At 47.8% G+C, this 13,245-nt stretch overlaps 1 long non-coding RNA gene across 2 annotated transcripts; it reads right to left on the bottom strand.

The window, feature by feature from the left end:
• Positions 1-7,844: 7,844 nt before the first annotated feature.
• On the bottom strand, positions 7,845-12,940 carry LOC135318991 (uncharacterized). Of its 2 annotated transcripts, none has more exons than XR_010377512.1 (4): positions 11,876-12,940; positions 10,454-11,459; positions 9,866-10,018; positions 7,845-8,628 (listed from the first exon to the last, which is right to left on the bottom strand). It is a non-coding gene; the product is annotated as an uncharacterized LOC135318991 (long non-coding RNA). The 2 variants fall into 2 exon arrangements; XR_010377514.1 differs by having other exon boundaries at positions 11,319-11,459.
• Positions 12,941-13,245: the final 305 nt, after the last annotated feature.

Below are 13,245 nucleotides of genomic sequence, written 5' to 3'. Positions count from 1 at the left end.
AACAAAGAAAAAAAAATGCAATATCTGCCTGCAAAGCACAATGTTATCACAAGTTCTGCTGGTACCCCAAATACTCGAAAACAGGGACTCAAACACTTACACATGAATGCTCACAGCAGCAGTCATTCACGATGGCCAAAAGGTGGAAACAACCCAAAGTCCATCAGTGAACAGAGTACACAAAACGTGGTATCCCACACAATGGAATATTACTCAGCCAGAAAAAGAAACGAAGTTCTGATGTATCCTCCCATGTAGGCAAAGTGAGAGTGACAGACACAAAGGACCATGCAGTGTATGACTCCAGATTCTGGCACTATCTAGAGGAGGTAAAAACGCATAGGAACAGAGAGCAAGCTGTGGGTTGCCAGTGGCTGCGCGGAGGGAAGAGTGGGGGCGGCTGTATGCTGGGTGTGGGGTCTTCCTGGGGATGACATGCTTTGGAACGGGGTAGATCCATGCACAACATTGTGAATGGACCAGATGCCACTGACTTGTTTACTTTAAAATGGTTACATTTTATGTTGCGTGAACTTCACCTCAATGATAATAAATAAAAGAAGGAAAAAGTGGTGTATTGTACTAAATCCGAGCGTTTCCAACTTTGCTCTGAAGCCTGAAGAGCTCGGTGGAGAGGCCTCGGGTGCCCGCACAGGTGAGCGCGGGGTTCACCCGCATGTCCTCTCTCCTCTTCCACCAGCACAGTTCTGCGTTCAGTGTTTCATGCCCTGATTCCATGGATGACATCACCTGATGCTGACAGAGCTTTTCAAATGGAAAGAGGAGCTCGTCTCTCTGGTGTCTTTTCCAGACCGAAAATTCCATAATTCCTGTGGGAACAGGTGACTTGCCATTTTCCAGCATCACCGTGATTTTGGGGGGCTTTGCTGAGAAGGTCCTAACGGGCCTTCCAAAACACGTTCTGCCCTCATGAGGCAGATGAAAATGACAAGAGTGACTGGTGTGGTGTCTTCAGAGAAATTCTGACCACAGGAGTTTCCAGGTGTCCTGGAGCTGACGTCCTAATGGGAAATTTGAGGACAGGATGGATCACAGGATCCACAGGGGACTGTCACACTGCTAGCAAGGACAGTTCAAAGGCCTGAAGGTCAGCCACCTGACTCCATTCCCAGGCAACGCTCCCGGAACTTCCGTGCTCTCGTGGTAAAAAGAAGACAAGGTATCCAACCTCACAGAATTCACCTGACTTTACTGGTGGATGCTGGGCCCAGCACAGCCCACAAGCACACAGGAATCCCCACGGAAATCAGTTCAATCTCTGTCTAACATCTGTGGTTCTTAGGGACTTCCAGGGGTTGTACTGGGCATAAGTTTCAATCCTAATGAAAGTTTCCCATTTCAGCCCAGATTCAAAGTTGAAATTCAACTTTGGACCTAAAGAAACTCAGTCAGAACTTAAGATACTCTTAAACAAACTTGACTCAGGAAACTGAAAACATGTGTACACAGACTCACACGCAGAGATATTTAATGAGTTGATGTTTCTAGACAGTCTTTAAAGGATGCTTTGTAGTCATGCGAGGATAACTCTCCCCACAGCGACGTTCTCTAACCGTCCCAGAAACCGCGAGGGCTGGGAACCTTGTGCATTGCGTCACCCCCTGTCCCTGAGCCACAGTAATAACGTGACTACTTCAGTGATGAATGAGCCCCAGTCCTTTCATATGTTGTTTGAGTAAATGATAAAGGTAGCGATTAAGGTTTAATGGGATATGTTTGCAAAAGCTTTTTTAATAAAACCAATGTCAATACACACAATGAACAGTCTGTGTATGTATATGCTCCAAGGTGGAGTCTAGGTTACTTTTATGGTAAACATATGGGAATTTGCTCTACTTAGATCTTTTTTTCCCCTCCTAATGAAGTTTTTCATTAACCAAGGCTCTAACTTTGGTTGATCCACTCCTGTTGGATCAGAAATGAGAGCGGTGTCCCAGCAAAACATCCCTGCTCTTTAATACAAACAGAAAAGTAAAGGCACTGGGTGAGAGTACTGAGATTGTACTTGAGGGTTTAAAAGAAAACCAAAGGTGAAAAGAAACGCCTCTGAGAGCCCCTGCTTGATAACATTCTGCGTCGCGCTGCATTTCTGGGACACAACTGGGCTGATGAAAAGCTGCCTGGACTACAAATTCAAAGTTTTTTCTTCAGTTATCTCTAAGCTTTTGATCATTTGCGCTTTCTGAGTTTTCTTTGTTATAACTTGAATCGTTCCATATTCAGCAAATTTTCATAATAAATATAATACTATTATTCTGTGGCTTAAAAATAATTCCATGGTGTGTGAAACTTATAAGGACAATGTTTTCTACTTGGAGGATTTTCAATGAATAATCTTGGTTAATAATGTACCTTTAAATTCCGAGGACAACCTCACATATCTGATTCTTGTAACCTACATTCTTTCAATCAATACTGAGTCACATCTTGTAAAGGAGTTGAAAACACAAAAGACATTCAGGGCTTTGGAATCTTACAATCTAGATACTTTCTCTGAAGCAAAGGAAATTAAATGGGCAATGCATTCTGGGCTTGATCAGTGGTGTGGACGAGGCCTGCCACGGGGTTCAGGGCGAGCACAGGGCACTGACTCCTGGATGAAGGTGCTTCCCAAAGCCTGTTCTCTGTGCTCAAGTCAACAGGACAACTCCTGCCCACCTCCCCGCCCCCCGGAAGACAAAACGTATCTCAAGAGTCCAGTTAAAAGTAAGTCTGCATTTGGTTCTGTGTTTCACTGTCACACTGGAGAAATGCAAATACTGGAATAGAAAGTATCTTACTCTCAGCCCTGGGGAGGGGGATGCTGGGACGTGGCGCCCACATCAGCACCCCCACCTGGACTCGCTCTTGTGCTGGTTGTCGTCTTCCCGCTGTGTTCCCTGGACCCGTGAGGGGAGATGCTTGTAGAAACTGTAAGTGGAGGTATTTTTGTTTTCTGGAAAAAGAACTACCACTTACCTGCACCATAATATGCGAGGTGGAATTTACGGTTTCCCCCAGATCTCTTTCAAAGAATAGAATTTTCAGCTGGGCCCACGGCCACCTTGCAGCTCAGGGAAGACACGTGACTGATTCTGGCCAATGGGGTGACAGCGAGTCTGGCTGAGACGCCTGGAACCTTCCTGAGGCTTGGGACACAGATGCGGTGGCTAGGGCACCATCGGGGCCAGGAGACAAGGGCCTAACTGTAGGGGCGGCCAGTAGAAGGACAGGAGGGACTTGGTGGAGTGAAGCTGGGCTGCTTCTGCCAGTCTTTACAGAAGAAGGAAGCCTCCTTTCATGCTGTTTAAACCCGTTACTTGGTTTCTCTGACAGGCTGATCCCAAATGGCAGGCTATGGACAGCCACTCACTGACTTTCGGATTTCTAACATTTAAACCTTTTGGGGGCTAAACCGGGGGGCTGTCTTAAGAGCTAGGGGAGGCCCACTGGCAAGGTACCCAGAACGCAGGCGTCTAGGAAGGAGGGGCCTCCCCCGACCCGGGTTCTCTGTCATGTGCGCCCCCGGCAGACCGCTTTGACCTTTTGTTGCAGTCTGCAAAGGGCCATCTCCTGGACCACTCAAGGGAAACTCGTTGACATTTATGGTGTGTTTGTCACGTGCGAGGCACTGAGAACACCTCGGAGGCACTGCAAGGGGCCTGCTGGTGCCCAGACTCTTCCAAAAATAAAGGCGGGGAGGAGGGTGCAGAGCAGAACAGTTGCGGTAAACCTGTCCCACAGGGGATGTGGGAGTTCTTCTAAGAGTGAGTGACAACCCAAATTAGAGGAGCAGAGAAAAAAGAAGAAAAAGATGGGGGGAGGGACCACGTCTGGGGAGATCCCGAGACACTCCCTTGCTAGCAGCGTCAAGGTTTTAACGCACCGGGTCCTTTGCTGGTCCTGCAGACTCATGGCGCATGCGTCTCCATCGCGGTGCTGGCTTGCGCATGTCCCGCGTTCCTCCTCCGGGCCCTGGGGCACGTGTCTTCCCTCCTCGGTGTCTCTGTTTCTGAGAGAAGAGAGAGAAGGAGGAGGGCTTTCTGTTCCCATCTGAAGACGCCTTGGATGCTCTCTAATTCCCTACACGGTCCCCATCCACCAGGTTCCGGCCCCTCCCCCACCGGCGGGCCGGCCAGATGCAGCAGTCCGGGGGATGCACTGCCTCTGCCTTGCGCTCCTGCCCGGCAGGAGTGCTCCGTGCGCCCCGCTTATCGCCCCACCCTCACTCAGCTCCTCTTTGCTTCTCCTTCTGAGAGGTCCTCTCCTCCCTGCCTGCGGAGGAGGGGCTGCCCCATCCCTGCGGTCCCAGCAGATCCAGGAGACCTGGGGACCTCCCCTTATAGAAGGGGACCCTTGGCCATAAAACCTCTGGATAATATGGAAATATAGAAAGTTTTGACCGATAGAGAGTGACCAAACTTTAAGATGACTTAATTATATTTTTTTAGGGCAGGATAAAGTCTAGGTTTTTTTTTTTTGTACCGACAGTATAATAAAATGTTATGATTAAGAGCTGAATCATACTCATTTAAAATAAGTTTCTTTAGCAGAGCCAATTAGTGATGCTAAAATTACCTGCAGTGTTCTCCTTGAATGACCAAGAGGTTGGAAACACGAAGTTCCCCGGTAGAATGAGACTCCCCGGGCTGTCCTTTAAGAGGAAAAATCCATTCTCAAAAAAGTGTATACCCAACAGTGGGAAACGAAGATCAGTCTAAATGGTAGAAATGCTTCTCCATGTGGCTGGGGAGACAGAAGTCTCAGGAGTTTGCCTCAAAGATGGAGATGGGTATTGGTTCTGCGAAGCTGGCGGAGGGCTGGCCTCGGCGGCTGGGACAGGAGCGAAGGGGCTATTTGCCTGGCTGGTTAGACGCATTACCTTGCTCTTGAGAAATAATGGAAATTACCCACTTAATCCTTGGCACACGGTGCTGATAATGTACCAATTAATGACTAATTAGGAAGGTTTTTCCAGAACATTAGGTTCTGGGAGAAAGCCTTATTGGAGACCTATCGCTTAAATCTCTTCTCTTTCTTCCTGTGGTTTTCAGCTCAGCAGGCTTCCCCAGCGACTGTGGCTTTGTTTACAAGACTCCTGGGCCTCTCCACTCACTTACTTTGTGAAAGCAGCTGCTGAGAATCAGGCTGCGCTGACCCTGGCCATCCCCCAGCAGAGGGAGCAGACTGTTAGCACTGGTCTCCCCCCGGGAGAGGGGTCTGATTCCCTCCATCCCTGAATTCTTGAATGTGAAGCCCAGGTAAGCCAGAAAGGAAAGGGAGAGGATGCTTTTTGGAAGACAGAGGAAGGGCCTGCTTTGGTTCCTTTGTTCCACTTCCTGCAGCTGGGATCCCAGCGGCCCCCATAGCTTCCTGGTTGGGAGGATGGAGATGGCTGGGGGAGGGTGGAGGCGAGGGTGTGGGCCCAGGCACAGTGATGAGGGGCCCCTGTGGACCCCAGGCAGGGAATGCAGAAAAGGGAAAGCTGAGTTTTTTCCAGCTTTGGGAAAGGGAGGAACAATGATGGATGACCAGTGACCAGCCGGCTATGGATGGGCAAGCACTTCCCGGGTCCTACAGAACCATCTTCCACGTGTTCACTCACTCCAGCGCGTCCACGGAGCACCTGCTCCTGCCAGCCTCTGTCCGAGGCTCTGAGACACAGTAGTGACAAGGAAATTGCTGTCCTCATGGAGTTTCTAGTTTAAGATGGGATTTCTCCATTTCAGACTTACTGATATTTTGGGCCAAATCATTCTTTGCTGTGGATCTGACCTGAGGATCATAGAATGTTTAGCAACATCCCTGGCCTCTACCCAGATGCCTGTAGCATCTCCAGTCATTCGTGACAATCAAAAATGTTTCTGGACAGTGCCAACTGTCCCCAGGGTTGGAGGGGACACCATCTCCAGCTGAGAACCATTGGTCTAGTAGAAAAGCCAGATGGTAAATAAAATGAATAAGTGAAAATACAGGCAGGTCTTATTGAGAAGTGACATTTGAACAAAGTCCCCGTGGAGGTGAGGGAAGAGGCAATGCCGGGCAAGTGCATTCAGGGTGAAGGGGTCTGAGGGAGGGATGTGCCTGGAGATCACCAGCACAGCGTGGAGACTGGTCAGCTGGAGGAGAAGGTGGCAGATGAGCGCGTGGCCAAGAGACAGAGGCAACAGGCCTCGTGGTGCTGCGGAGGCTGGACTTGACTCTGACGCACTGGGGCCACGGAGAGATCAGCGGGGAGTGAAGGGACTTACCGCTCTGACCACGTGCAGGTCTGGGGTCGGGAGGCCAGGGCGGCTCAGCCCATTTCCCTGCCTCGGGTCTCCCGGGCTGACATCAAGGTGTTGACCTGAAGGGTTGTCATAGGGAGGCTCAGAAAACCCATTTCCAAGCTCTTCCAGGTTGTGAGCAGATCCCAGTTCCCTGCGGTTGTAGGACTGGGGTCCCGTTTCCTTGTGGCTGTCAGCTGGGGGCCGTCCTGAGCTCCTAGAGGCCTCTCTCTGCTCCTTGGACATGGTCCCTGCATCTCAGAGACAGGAAAGCCAGGACAAAGCCTTCTCATTGTTGGAATCTCTCTGACTCGCCATTGGCTGCTTGTCTCCTCTGCTTCCAGCCAGCCAAAGTTCTCTGCTCTCAAGGGCTCCTGCAGTTAGCCTGGGCTCACCTGGATAATCTAGAATAATCTCTCTATTTTAAAGTGTGAGACTTAATTACCCCTGAAGTGTGCCTTTTGCCGTGCAGCACAACATATTCACGGGTTTCGGGGTTAGGATGTGACATCTTTGGGGACCATTGTGCCGAAGGCAGCTCGGAAACAAAGGACGTGGTTTTATTTACCTGAGACGAGGCTTTTACAAAGTGAACCCTAAGGAGGGCTTGGCCGGGTGTGGCTCTCAGTGTTTTTGTTCATTCACACACCCCGGGACTGCGAGCTGCGTGTCAACAACAGTGAACACATACCGGGCTCTGTGGCTCCAAGGGAGGCCAGGTGAGGAGGGCTCCCCTCACCACTCTGAGCCCAGGTTTCTGAAGAGGAAACTGAGGCTCTGAGAGATGGGCCCGTCTCATCTGACAGAGGGAGGCCGGATCAGCAACACCTGTCTGTGCCAGGAAGCAGGTGTTCTTCTGTAAAATTTTCTTTCTGAGCAGCCCCCCAGGTTTTCATTCAAATCCACTGGGAGGGAGAGAAGAAGGGCACCGGCTTGTGCCTCGCTAATGAAAACATGCCCTAAGGAGAGTCCAGGGGGCCCAAGAGGCCAAGAAAACACCCCAAGGCCAACATTCTGTCATTACTGAAATGCTGGTGTGTTCAGAGGAAGGAAGGAATTTAAACAATGAGCAAAGTGCCGGGGCCTGTGGAGGAGCCAGTGGTGGATATGGTGCGTGGACATCAGAGACAGGATGGAGAGGCTGGAAGGATGCAGGGCCCTGGAAGGGGTGCGGATGAGAAGAGACGATGAAAGAAGCTGACCAGAGCCACACTGGGGACAGAAGGCAACATGTCGTGTCACCTATAAAGATGATGTGGGGCAATGTGCCATGGCAACCAGACCGAGAAAGGGCCAGGTGCAGGGAGGTGTGGGGAGTGGTGGGCGGGAGACTTGGTACAGTGCTTCTTCCTTCCTGTTTCAACCAGTTTCTTCCAACTGCCACCGTGGGAAGGCGCACCACTTAGGACGGAGAAGTGCCTTCAAATGGCGTGGATGTAAATATCCTCTGACCTCCCCAGAACCCAGGAAATTGTCAACGCTCAGCAGACATTGCCTCCTGCTTCCATTTATAAGAAATTTATATTGGATTCCATTCATAGGAAGTTCTAGAAAAGGGAAGTCAAACTCAGTGTCAGAGATCCATTCAGCTGTTGCCAGGGGCTGGGAGTGGGATTGGCTGCAAAAGCATATGAGAAAAATTTTGAGGGGTGTTGGGGCCGGTCCATATATTTATTGTTGTGTTGATTACATGACTGTTTACATCTGTCAAACCTCATTGAACAGTACAAACAAGATAGATGTATTTGACTAACTACTATATATAAAACAGATAAACAGCAAGGTCCTACTGTTTGGCATGGGGAACTATATTAAATAAATTATAATAGCCTATAACAAAAACGAATATGAAAAAGAATATATATCTGTATAACTGAACCCCTATGCTGTACACCAGAAATTAACACAACATTGTAAGCCATCAATAAAAAGTAAAATGAAAAACTAGATGCATTGTATTGTATGGAAATTATGTATCTATAGTGTTGGTTGCAAAGGCAAAGCAGGGGTTGCCACAGCCCTCGCTTGGGAGAAGGGATTTGCAGTTGAATTCAGATCTTGCCATTGATTATCCTGCTGGGCCGGGGGCCAGTCACCGAGCCTCCACGTTCCTGCTTTTCCGTCATCAGGATGAAGTGGTAGCTCAGACCAAGTCCCGCGGGGCCGCGGACTCCCCGGTCATCACGCAGCTCTTAGAACTAACGACCGAGGGTGGTGTCCGTGCTGAGTAGCAGTCTTGCTCGTAATGATGGACTTGTTGAGTCAGGTGGCTATTAAGTTGCTGCCCAAGGAGAGATGCTGGATTAGATGGGGCTCCTGTGCTTTTTATCTGATGCGGGTTGGTCTCTGCACAACAGCTGTCCTTTGAAGGATGAAGAGTAAGCAAGCAAAGTCAGGGAGAGAAGCGTTTCCTTTTAGACTCTGACAGTTCCAGTTCATGTCCTCCCGTTAATGGGCAGGGCGGGAGCTACACAGAGGGTTTCCGAAATGACCTAAGGCGGGTCTGGCCAAACTCCTTTAACTCCCTGATGCCTGTTTCCCTCCCCCCGAACAATGGCCCGGGCAGGCAGGATGGTTGGAGCGTGTGCCCCACTCAGACTGATCTGGGTGTGAATCCCACCGCGAAGCAGCTGTATGAAGACGGGAAGAGCCAGAGGCACGAAGGTCAGAGGCTGTGCGTGCTCGTTTTGCCTTGGAGAGCATCCTGCTTCAGAGTCTTTACTTTGGTAGAATTAATTGAAACAGGATTAGCTTTTAAATAAGAAAAGCTTCTGTGGTCTATAGTGAGTTTTGTGTTATTACCTCCCTGCCTTGAATCTTTTTTTAAAACCTTTAATTTTCTTGCATCTTAAAAAAATTTTTTTTCTTCCAGTTTTATTGAGATATAATTGACATACAATACTGTATACGTTTTGGGGGGCGGGGAATTAGGATTTATTTATTTATTTATTTATCTTTAATGGAGGTGCTGGGGACTGAACCCAGGACCTTGTGCTTGCTAGGCACGCATTCTACCACTGAGCTATACCTTCTCCCCCTTCCCTTTGCCTTGGGTTTTAATGTTTTAAATATATTTTTCCCCACGAGAAAGTTTTGGTCAACTTTATCAGCTCTCGTTTGTGTGTGTCGTTTTGGAATGACTTTGATGGGCTAGAATGGTTAAAAAAAAAAGAGGTAAATAAATAAGATCCTTAATTTTCTTTGCACATAATCCCCTCTCCATACCTTATGTGTGTATAAATCCAGAATTTTGTATGTATTGATAAATCAACCTATTGAATGAGAGATGGATACAGCCAAGTACCTTTCTTAGCAAGGTGCCACTGACTGACTCCAAGAGGGGCAAAAACACTGATAATTGCAGACAACATTAGTGGTAGAATATTTTCCTCTCTGCGGTCCTGAACCATTTATGCCCTGGACCTCTTTGGCAGTCTGTGAAACCAGTAGACCACCTTTCAGAATAAGGTTTTTAAGTGTATGGAATAAAACACATAGGTTATAAAGGAAATCAATTATATTAAGATAAAATTGTCAAACAAATGAATTATAGAGCAACATATACTCTGTATCATAACGGGACCCATGGGGACTCACACCTGGGGTGATTCTGAAGTAGCGGTCGGCAGAAGTGATGTGTCGTGACGTCTGCAGTAAAGGTAACATGGGAGGGAGCAACCTGTGAACCTGTGGTTCGTCATGTTGTCAGGAACGCAGCGAGGACAAGCATACTGTGGTGGTTGTCTGCATGCCTATTGGGAGGAAATGATGAATTTCAGTTAGAGGCTAGTGAAAATAAAAATGTCATTTTTTCCCATTCATCTTCCTGGATCCAGGTAAGGATCCCCTCTGCCTGGCCTGGGTCCACGGCCTCCCCTGTCCCTCCCTCCCTTCCCTCTCCTCCATCCCTCCTTCCTGGGAGAGGTCCAGAAAGCAGGGCTGCACCCGCCCCAGTCGCTGTCTCCCAGCACTGGGACCCCTGGCTGTAACCGCGCTGTGGGTGAGACGCATCCCACGGTGGACTGGTTTTCTTCTCAAAGACATGAGTATTTACACAATCCGATGTGCCTCAGCGAGGTAAAGGGAACCTTTTGCCTTGTGGAAGGCAAAGGAAGAGTCTCACTGAGAACCCTTTGGAGATAAATTTCTTACAGCCCTAAATGTGAGAAAGGCCAGAAGTGGCTCACGGGCTTCCCTCAGCAAGAGGGTGGAGGGCGCTCATCCCTGGAGCAACGGTGACGGCCCCTACACCAAAGCTGAGTTAATCAAGGTGCTTTAATAACCAGCAGTGTCGCCGAGGGCAGTGAAGGTGGTGCCTAATGCAGGAGTCAGGCAGGAAGCTGGAGCCGCGTTGCCCTGGCAACGGTGTCCCTGGCCAATCCCAGGCGTGGTTCAGGCCCACCATCTGAAAGAAGCGTTTCTCTGAAGTCCTCCTCAGTTTCGAAATGCCATCTATGTGAGCATAGCATTTATTTGTTGTAACAAACCTAAATAGAATCTATCAGAGAGAGACACGGAGACAGAGAGAGATAATGAGAGGGAGAGAGAAGAGAGCAACAGAGAGACAGACCAGTGGAGAAACACTTCTGGCACAGTTGGTGGCATTAGGAAAAGGCACATTTCTCTTGGACAGATCTGCTGCTGGGAGTAGGCTGGCTTGTCTTTCTCCTTGTCCCTCCTCTCCTCTGAGCATGGCACCAGGAGGTTTGGCAAAGCCAGCCTTGAGTAAAAGCTGCCTTCAGCCCACTGCACCCGAGGCTGGTCTCCTCTCTCTCATGGGTTGCCATGTACAGTTGCACAGGCTGCACACTGCACCAGGCACCCAAAGGATGGCTCCAGGGAACTGAGCCTGCCTGTGCTCATTGCACGATTTATGAGCCCTGATGAGCACCTGGGTCTCCCTGGAGAGAGGGCAGACTTTTCTAACAGGGGAAAAGGTGCCAGCTGGGCAGCCCATTTCCACCCATATTTTTCACTTTGCAATAAGGAGAATGGGAAGGCTCTTTAGAAATATGTGTATGCAGCAGTGCCTTTCTGTCCTCTCCCTCCTACCTCTGAAGCAGACAGTAAAGACCCAGCTCCCGACAAGTAAACAGAAAAGTGTGGTGACTGAAGTCAGTCTCAGGGTCTGTGTAGTCACGAGGTTGTCCTGGCCCACCCTTCTTGGGGTTGATGTAGGGAGCCTGTAGGGCCCTGGAGGTGACAAGAAAAGAATGTCAGCTCTGTGTCAGAAGCTTGGAACTGCCACGCCTGAGCTGATTCCTCAGATAAGACTTCACCCCTCAGAGCCTCAGTTTACTTATCTGTACAATGGGCGGTGGGGTAATAACAGTGACTTCATAGGGTTGTTATGAGGATTCAAAGAGATAAAATACATGAAGTGCTTAATCGGCAGTGAGTGAGTGAGTGTGTGTGCACGTGTGTGCAGAGCCCAACACCCCGGGGTGAGGTGAAAGTCTGCATGTCCCTGGGAGGCTGAAAGGGACAAAATGAGGTATTTCTCTATATTCAGTCATCTCCACTCATCTGCCGTTTTACTTTCTTAGGTTTCAGTCAAGCGAGGGTCCAAAAATATTAAATGGAAAATTCCAGAAATGAACAATTCATACCTTTTAAATTGCCTGCTATTCTGAGCAGCGTGATGAAATCTCACTGTCCTGCTCTGTTCTACATGGGATCCCCAACCCTGGCCACTTTCTTGGCTTCACGATCCATGATCACCCAGTAGATGATCCGCCGTCTGTGGTCTCATCAGAAGGTCGTGGTACTGTAATGCTGTCCCAGTGCCCACGCCGTCACCTCATCTCAGCGCGTAGGCTTTTTACCATCTCATCATCACAAGAAGAAGGGTGAGTACACACAGACGTGGAAAACAAATTTACAGTTACCAAAGGGGAAAGGGGGGGAGGGATAAATCAGGAGTTTGGGATTAGCAAATACAAACTACTGTATATAAAATAGATAAACAACAAGGACCTACTGATAGCACAGGGAACCACATTCAATGTCTAGTAATAACCTATCATGAAAAAATCTGAAAAAGAATATGTATATGTATAGCTGAATCACCTTGCTGTACAGCCGAAACTAACACAACACTGTAAATCAAATCTACTTCAATAAAAAATCAAAAATAAAAAAAAGAAGGGTGAGTACAGTACAGTAAGAGATGTTGAGAGGCAGCGAGTCTGTGTTCTCTTAACTTTTATTATAGTATATTGTTATGTGGTTCTATTTTAGTATTAGTTATTGTTGTTAGTCTCTTATTGTGCCTAATTTATAGATCAAACTTTATCACAGATACATCAGCAAGGAAACAACATAGTTTACAGAGAGTTCAGTGCTATCCGTGGTTTCAGGAATCCACTGGGGGTCTTGGAATATATCTCCGATGGATAAGTGGTTAACTGCTGCATGTGTGTGTGTGTGTGTGTGTGTGTGTATATGTATATATATGTATATATTGCCCATTTATGTATACTGTATATAGTGCCCTTTTTAAACTGGTTGTTTGGACTTTATTACTTCACAGGATTTCTTTATATACTCTTGATTCTAACCCTTTTTTTGTTATGAAAAGTATTACTTTGTCTTTTCACTTTCCTTTTTTTGTGATGAATGAAAGTTCCAAACTTTCAGAGTCAAAATTGCCAATCATTTATCTTACATATTTTTTTAACATTTAAAAAAATTTTTTAATTGAGTTATAGTCAGTTTACAATGTTGTGTTGATTTCCCATGTAGAGCACAATTTTTCAGTTACACATGAACATACATATATTCATTGTCACATTCTTTTTTGCTGTGAGCTACCACAAGGTCTTATATATATTCCCCTGTGCTATACAGTATAATCTTGTTTATCTATTCTGCATATGCCTGTCAGTATCTACAAATTTTGAACTCCCAGTCTGTCCCTTCCCACCCCGTCCCCCTTGGCAACCACAAGTTTGTATTCTGTCTATGAGTCTGTTTCTGT

Source organism: Camelus dromedarius, chromosome 2 (assembly GCF_036321535.1).
Source record: "Camelus dromedarius isolate mCamDro1 chromosome 2, mCamDro1.pat, whole genome shotgun sequence".
NCBI lineage: Eukaryota > Metazoa > Chordata > Mammalia > Artiodactyla > Camelidae > Camelus > Camelus dromedarius.
Note: the sequence above shows the minus strand (reverse complement) of the source record. Positions and strands in the feature narration are given on the sequence as shown.